A 7,469-nucleotide genomic window follows, 5' to 3' on the forward strand; every position below is an offset into this window, starting at 1 on the left:
TCATTGGTCATATAATTCTTAATGCTTTATGCTTAAATATGAATATCTAAAGTATAACATATTTTTTCCATCACACAGAATTGAGCTTTAGGGAATTAATCATAGTACTGTGTACCCAACCCTAAACTCATTTTAGAACATTAATCCTTGATCAAAATTTAGTTATCACTTATAATCAAACTCTATTAGTGAAATCTTCTCAGACCTAGTCATAAGCACTAATTATCATGATCAATTCTAAATCTACTAGTGCTTATTAAAATACATCCTACTATGATCAAATTAGAAGCATCCAAAAAGGGATTCAAGGTTTTCAATAAGTCAAAATACCAAACAACAATCATATTCGGTAATAAATTATCTATTCATAGTCTCGTATCCTTGCTCAAAGTTGTGAACATATTTTAGGATATCCTTCCATTAGTGGTAAATCAGGAGAACAAGTTTCCTCTCACTAAGAACATTGTTGAAGAAAGATTCATATACTCTTAAATGCTCATTGCCAAAATAGTTAGGACATAATTATCATGCTTAATCCAAAAGCATGAAATATTATGCTTATTTTGGAAATGTCCACTTATAATTTCTTTGGAATTACGTACTAAATTGAAAAATAACTCTTAGGCTATACTCGATCGAATGAGCATCCCTTGCCAAGAAATACATGATTCATCATTTGGATGCTAATCAGGAAAGCAATACCAAAGTAATTCAAAGAGATGTTTTCTTAACATAGGACCACCCTAAGAATCAATTACTCGGTAAATCTTTACACGGGGTATCTCCTTGCTCTTCATTGTAAAAATATATTTAATCATTCTACACTCTTATTGCAAGAAGGGCCTCATAATATTTTTGGTAAAGATAAAGTGACGCTTTGACATTCAAATATGAAACCTCATAGGATAAAAGGAAATCTTTTAGATCCTTATACTTATTCGTGTCAAACATTGAATAAACAAAAGTTTCATCAATATCTCAAAGCAATAATGGGTTCTCTAAGATCTCCTTCTATGCCTAGCACGATAACCCCACAATTTTGGGTTCTTCTATGCAGTTCAAGAGGCTTCATAAGAAATTTTAAGTCAATAACAATGAAACTAGTGTAGTGGTTAAGTTGTTGATTGGGGACACATGCCAACGCGTACAAATCTTTACTTGTCATTGGTTCTTTATTATAATACATGACTTTCATCTAGTAAAAAGAAGTTTAGATGATTTAATCATCATTGAAACTTTACGTTGCTTCAAACTCAGAGAAAATTTGTTACTTACACGTGTCCCAAACCAATTGACAAATTATTTCTTATGTCTTTCTTCAACATTCCTTTCATTTTCTTTCACAAGTTCAACTTTATGTTCACTATATACAACAATAGAACATGTTAATATCAACTAAGTACATATATATATATATATATATATATATATACAGTGTAAAGTATGGATTAAGAAACCACGTACTCGATATATAGAACAACTTCATCACAATAATTGAGGATGTAAAAATGTTTCTTTGTTAGGTTCTTCATATCAATGAAATCATATACCAGTCCACCCAACGGTCAAATGGTTGCTTGAAATACAAATTTGATGGGTTCTTCATCTTCATCATTACCATGAATGTCTGCATTTCACTTGTCATGAGTGAACCTTATGTCAATATCATGTAGATACATTAAGCAAAATGCAAGACATTCACTGTCAATGTATGTCTCAATGATTGAGCATTCTGATCATGTCTTATTGTGCACATAGTTCTTTAAAGTTGATAAGAACGTGTGCATTTTACTTAGTATCAGTGACGTCTACAAATAAAGTAAGGAAATCATGTGAAAATTTTTGCATCATAAAAATTACCTCTCAATTGGATACATCCAACGATATTGCATTAGTCCTGTAATGATGACCTCTCTTAGTAAATGGATGGCTAAGTGGACTATAACATCAAAGAATATTGGCGAAAATATTTTCTCAAGGTTGCATAGTATGATTACACAATATCCTCCTCTAACCATTTAAGTACATTTAAGGTCAATTTCTTTTATCACAACTGTTGGGAAAAAATTCCAACCTCAATCAATGCTGAGCGAACATCGTCAGTCAAGTATCCACGAAGGAAAACTGGTAGAACCCTTTGAAGAAGGACATAACTATCATGACTTTTCATTCCTAACATTTTACTTTCCTTCGTCCTTATGCATCAAAATATGTTAGATGCATATCCATCAGGGAACTTCACTTACTTCAACCATTCAAAGAAATTAATTTTTTCATTATTGAACAATGTGTGACATGCTGATGGCTGATGGCATGAGAAGCTTATCTTCATCATGAATCAGGTGCAACTCAGGTCGTATTCTCATCTCTTCCATATCTTGGCATGCATTTGCATTATCCTTTGTCGTCCTATTTATATCCAACAATGTACCAATCACATTCTCATAAATGTTCTTATCAATGTGCATAACATCCAAGTTGTGGCATAGTGGAAGATCTTTCTAGTATGACAACTTAAAAAAGATGCTTCTCTTTGTCCATTTTAACTCATTCTCAGTACATTTCCTTTTTCTATTACTCAGTGCTTTCTCAAACTTCACATTTCTTATCAACTTCAATTGTTCTAATATCTCTTTCCCACTTAGTCAATTTGGTTGTAGCCTTCATTCAGGTTTTCCATTAAAGTTTTTATTAGAATGAGTCCTCCAAGGATGTCCAGGTGGTGTAAAATGGCGATGACACATAAAACATAACTTTTGTCCATGCTTCTAGGATAAGGACTTGGGAATGCAAAGTATCCTTTTGTGCTTCACTCCGATAGATTTTCATAAGAAAGGAAATACTTAATTGTTCATAACAGTGCAGCATGCAACCGAAATATTTTCCCAGTTTCCACATCAAATGTCTCCACTCCTAATGGGGATCAACATGCCCGGCCCGTTTCCTTTGCAGACATGGTGACACGTGGACGACCTCCCGATATCCAATCCTTTGCCGACATAATGACTTATGGATGACCTCCCAATATCTACTTTGGTTTGTAACTCTTTTATAGGTACATATGGATTTCTTGAAGACCATCTAATTTTGATAGAAGACTTTATTATTATTTTTCTTGGATTTGAATTTGTTTGGACATTTCATTTCAAGATTATTAGGTGCTTGAAGACCCAAGGAAGTGTTGAAGCAAGATCCATCTCAAGACTCATATGGGCCCCACATGGTCTTGTGGATCCCACATGGCTCTATAGGCCCCACACGGATGTGACTTCCCTTCGACTTATGTCTTTGTATTTAATATGTAATATTGCAAGACAGTTAAACTTGCTTGCATGTATGTGCTTAGTAACTTGTAAGAGTATTTATGTGTGTCTAGTAAGTTGGAGTATTTAACATGTTTGTAAGTTGTGTTAGCATTTAATTAGCTTATCTCCCATGCTTGTATGGGAAGTGTGAGCTGATTATTGTCTTGTCTCCCCTCCATGTTAGCTTATATAATTTCATTGTAAGAACTAAAAGTTTTAAGCTAAGATTTGATTATTGAATATTGAAAGGAATTTCCTTTGTTGAGCTTGAAACGCTTGTCCAATCAATTTGATTGTGTAGTGTGAGGCTACGTGTTCTCTTCGGAGATCGTGTGGTGAGAGACCACTATTCTATCTAGAGACTCCACCTCCTACCTCTAACCCACACGGCCTCCCCTCTAACACATCCACTTGGCCACCAAAAAATACACCGCATGACCACCTTCCCTTCATTGCAGTGCTGCGTTTTTCTTGGTGCTTCAATGCTTGTTCAAAGGACCTATGGTGTCATCTAACTATGTGTGGAACAACGTCAAAGTCATTCAAAAAAGCCTATTGGTAATCTTAGTACTTGTCATTGAATCCTTGATATATTTTGGCAACCCTTTCTAGTAGATTAAAATCACATATTTGAATAACCCTTTTGAACCCATAAGATTGCAACATTGGTACTTGCTAGCTTAAATCAGTTAGATAAATATCAATTTGCTAACATGGAACTTATACTGTTGAATCATTGAATAGGAAATTTTCAGCATATAAATTGATTCCTTTGTGAAATAACCAATCGATATTTAATTGCTAGACAAGTTATACACCTTTGCAAAATCCTTAAATATGTGAAATATAACATGATTGATAGTGTTTATATTGAGATAATTAAATTCTTAATTTAAATTATTTTGAGTATACATGCTTGTGTGAGGGTTGAACCATAGGATTAGGTTGATCCATCCTGTCCTACATCATCTTGGTATCAGAGCCTATGTTGAATTAGGCAAACCCTCTAAATCCCAACATCTTCATTTTTCTACCACCAAATTGATGTGCAATTTTCTTTATCAAAAACTTTGCATCTTTAAAAACGTTAAACACAAATTTTTTGTGAAATTTTCTTAGCTTTCTTTTGATACCAAGATCACTGTATTTGAAGTTCTCTAGAAAAATTTATGCCACAAATATTGAAGAGCAGTCGAAATTAGCAACTCGCAGGATTTCAGTACTGTTTGAAACCGTCGACAATTTCAGAAAATAGTCGACAATTTGGCCTTGTATAGCTTGTGCAGATTGTGAGTTTTCGCTATTTCAAACTTAGTTTGGTTAGGTTTACACTTGACCCTACTTTGTGTGACCAAACACCATTCTAAGGGCTTCTAGTGTTGTCTGAATCCTTCCCTATCCATGTCTACTCAAGTCGGGAATCTTTATCTAGGTCGTGGGTGATGTGTTCCTAAAATACACTATTTTAGGCCCCCATTTACCTATGTTTTAGCCTCATTTATCATTATCATGTATTTACCCTTTGTTATCATAGTTCAAAGTTATGCATGGTTTGTTCATGTTTCAGGAAAATCGAGTTAAAACTGAGGAGTTGAGTAATACGAGAAGCCAAAGGAGTGATTGGGAAGCCCAAAGCTCAAATTAGATGCTCAACCAAACCCCCAAAGCCATAGTTCATCAAAGCACTTAAGGCACTGTTCGACCATATGGTGCAACCAACTAACACAGGGGGTGATCAGGTCATAGAAATAAGACTCCAAGGTTCATATTGAAAGGAATTGTTGCAAGGTTTGACCATCAGCTTGACCAAGTGACCCTAAGGGGCAATCAAGTCAAGAACCCAAGACTAACTGAGTTAAAGATACTAAGAATCTCGACCAACAGCTCAACCAAGAGAACTTGAGGGGCGACCAAGTCGAGATCCTGAGATTTTACTAAAGCTAAGATCCTACAAGTCTCGACCACCGAAGTAGCCAAGAAGATCTATAGGCATGACCAGGTCGAGAATGCCCAAAGTTTAAATCCCAGAATTCTCGCAAGGCTCGACCATGGCGCAACCAAGGGAAGACATGGGTATGGCCTGGTCAACAGACACAATTTGAGTGAACTGCTTTGCGAGATTTTCTCCCAAAGTTTCCTTTTTTGAATTCAAACCCTTGTAAACCCTTTTGCATCTAAAACCCAGCTTTGTTTATGTGTCAAGGGCTCCCCTTTGGCCCCTATTTGGTTAGTGCCAGACCTAGAGAGTCTTTGGGTGCCACTTAGAGTAAGATTTACTGCTTTGATTTCAATTCTTTGTACTAGTTTTGTGCTTGGAGTCTTCGAATGCCTATGACAACCTTTGAGTTCCTAGTGCTGCCACATAGATATTTGGTCCTTTGATTGTAATCTTGATCGATAGTGACAAGTCGTTGAGTTGAAATTGAAGCCATTTTTACATGCTTTCTTTACTCTCCTTTCATTTAAATACATGCACTTTAAATACCTTGTCTTTAATTTCCATGTAATTTTACATCTTTGATTGTGATGAGACCCTAGGGTAAAGGATAACATAGCTAGGGATTCAGTCACTTATATGGATTAGGCTATGGTTCATGTACGGGATGTTCTCGTGATCGCTAGATAGGGTATACCTTGGTTCCTGATCGTGCTTCGAACGATTGGTGCACCTTCACTATCCTATGCCACTCGAATGGTTCACTTTACCATTTAGCCTAGTACGGATAGCTGACTGGACATATCTAGTGCACACGATAGCCTAAGCTTGATTCATAATCTGAGACCTGCTTTTTACGAGTAGTGTTAATATAGTTTTACATGCTTTTGTAGTTAATAGAAAGACAACTTCAAAATCAATATAGTTTTACATGCTTTTGTAGTTAATAGAAAGACAACTTTAAATTCTCACCTTTTTTCCCTTTTACACAAAGTGTAGTAAATTAGGCTAGAAGTGGTGAACAACTGCACTTGAATCCTTGAGAATCGACACCTGACTTACTCATTGTTCTAGGGAACTTGGGGATAGTTAGGTTATAAATTTTATCTTTGGTAGTTAAGGACCTAAGCCTTGGCGAGCCCACCAAATTTTGGCACCATTGTCGGGGACTCAGTTACGATTTTAAGCCAATTTCTAGTTGAGAGTGCTACTGCTTTGTTTTTCTTTCTTTTCTTTTGTTTTTGAATTTTTTTGTTGGATACCCTAAAGTCTTGATTATGTGTTGCATGTGTATATACTGGGTTTGCGCTCTTTGGATCTGAGTTAGTGCCTATAGACCCTAAGATTAAGAGATCCCGTAGGTCAATTAGGAAATCCACCTCTAGTCCCAAGTTAACCGAGTCGTCTAACCCTAAAGTCATGGCTGAACATAATCTAGTTCTTGCCTTTCAAAACCCAAAAACCCAAGCTCCCCGCCAACCTATGGTGGAAGAGCAACCTCTTCGACCTTTTAAAGACTACTTCACACCCAACACATACACCTCGCCGTCTTGCATCCAGTTTTCAGAGGCCTAGATGAGTTTCTCAAAATCTATTCCACCATCTGTATACCTCACTTTGGTGATGATGCCCTCCATTTAAGGCTTTTCCTGTTCTCTTTGAAGGACAGAGCCAAATATTGGCTGAATTCCTTAGACCCAAACTTGGTGACAAAAAGGGCTACCATGCAACATGAGTTCTTGAAAAAGTACTTCCTTATTGGGAAAACTAACTAGCTAAGGAAGTCAATCACTAGTTTCTCACAACTACATAGGGAACAATTTTTTAAGACATGGGAGAGCTTTAGGGACCTCTTGTGCAAATGCCCACATCACCAAGTCTCTAGATGGCAATTAGTTCATACCTTTTATGAAGGATTAGTTTAGTGTGATAGAGACATGGTAGATGCATCTTATGGAGGAATTTTCTTCACAAAATACGAGAATGAGGCCTAGGCTCTCTTTGAGAACCTTATCGAGAATTCCCAGCAGCATGTTGTTGCTGCTCGTAGACCATCCCAACCATCCTCTTCCCATCTTAAAGGAATCTATAAGTTAGCCGCATGCCATGACCCTCCGCCCATATTGCACACCATTGTGAAGAAATTAGATCAGTTTTTGTCCTTAGGATAGCAACCTTAACCTGTGGCATGTGCAGAGGTGTGTGTCATCTACTCTAATCCCTCACAC

At 36.5% G+C, this 7,469-nt stretch overlaps 1 non-coding gene across 1 annotated transcript; it reads right to left on the reverse strand.

Annotated features, from left to right (window-relative positions):
- Window positions 1-7,014: 7,014 nt before the first annotated feature.
- LOC131149956 (small nucleolar RNA R71) lies at window positions 7,015-7,120 on the reverse strand. Its single transcript, XR_009135346.1, has one exon. It is a non-coding gene; the product is annotated as a small nucleolar RNA R71 (small nucleolar RNA).
- Between the last annotated feature and the right edge of the window lie 349 nt (window positions 7,121-7,469).

Source organism: Malania oleifera, chromosome 2 (genome assembly GCF_029873635.1).
Source record: "Malania oleifera isolate guangnan ecotype guangnan chromosome 2, ASM2987363v1, whole genome shotgun sequence".
Classification (NCBI taxonomy): Eukaryota; Viridiplantae; Streptophyta; class Magnoliopsida; order Santalales; family Ximeniaceae; genus Malania; species Malania oleifera.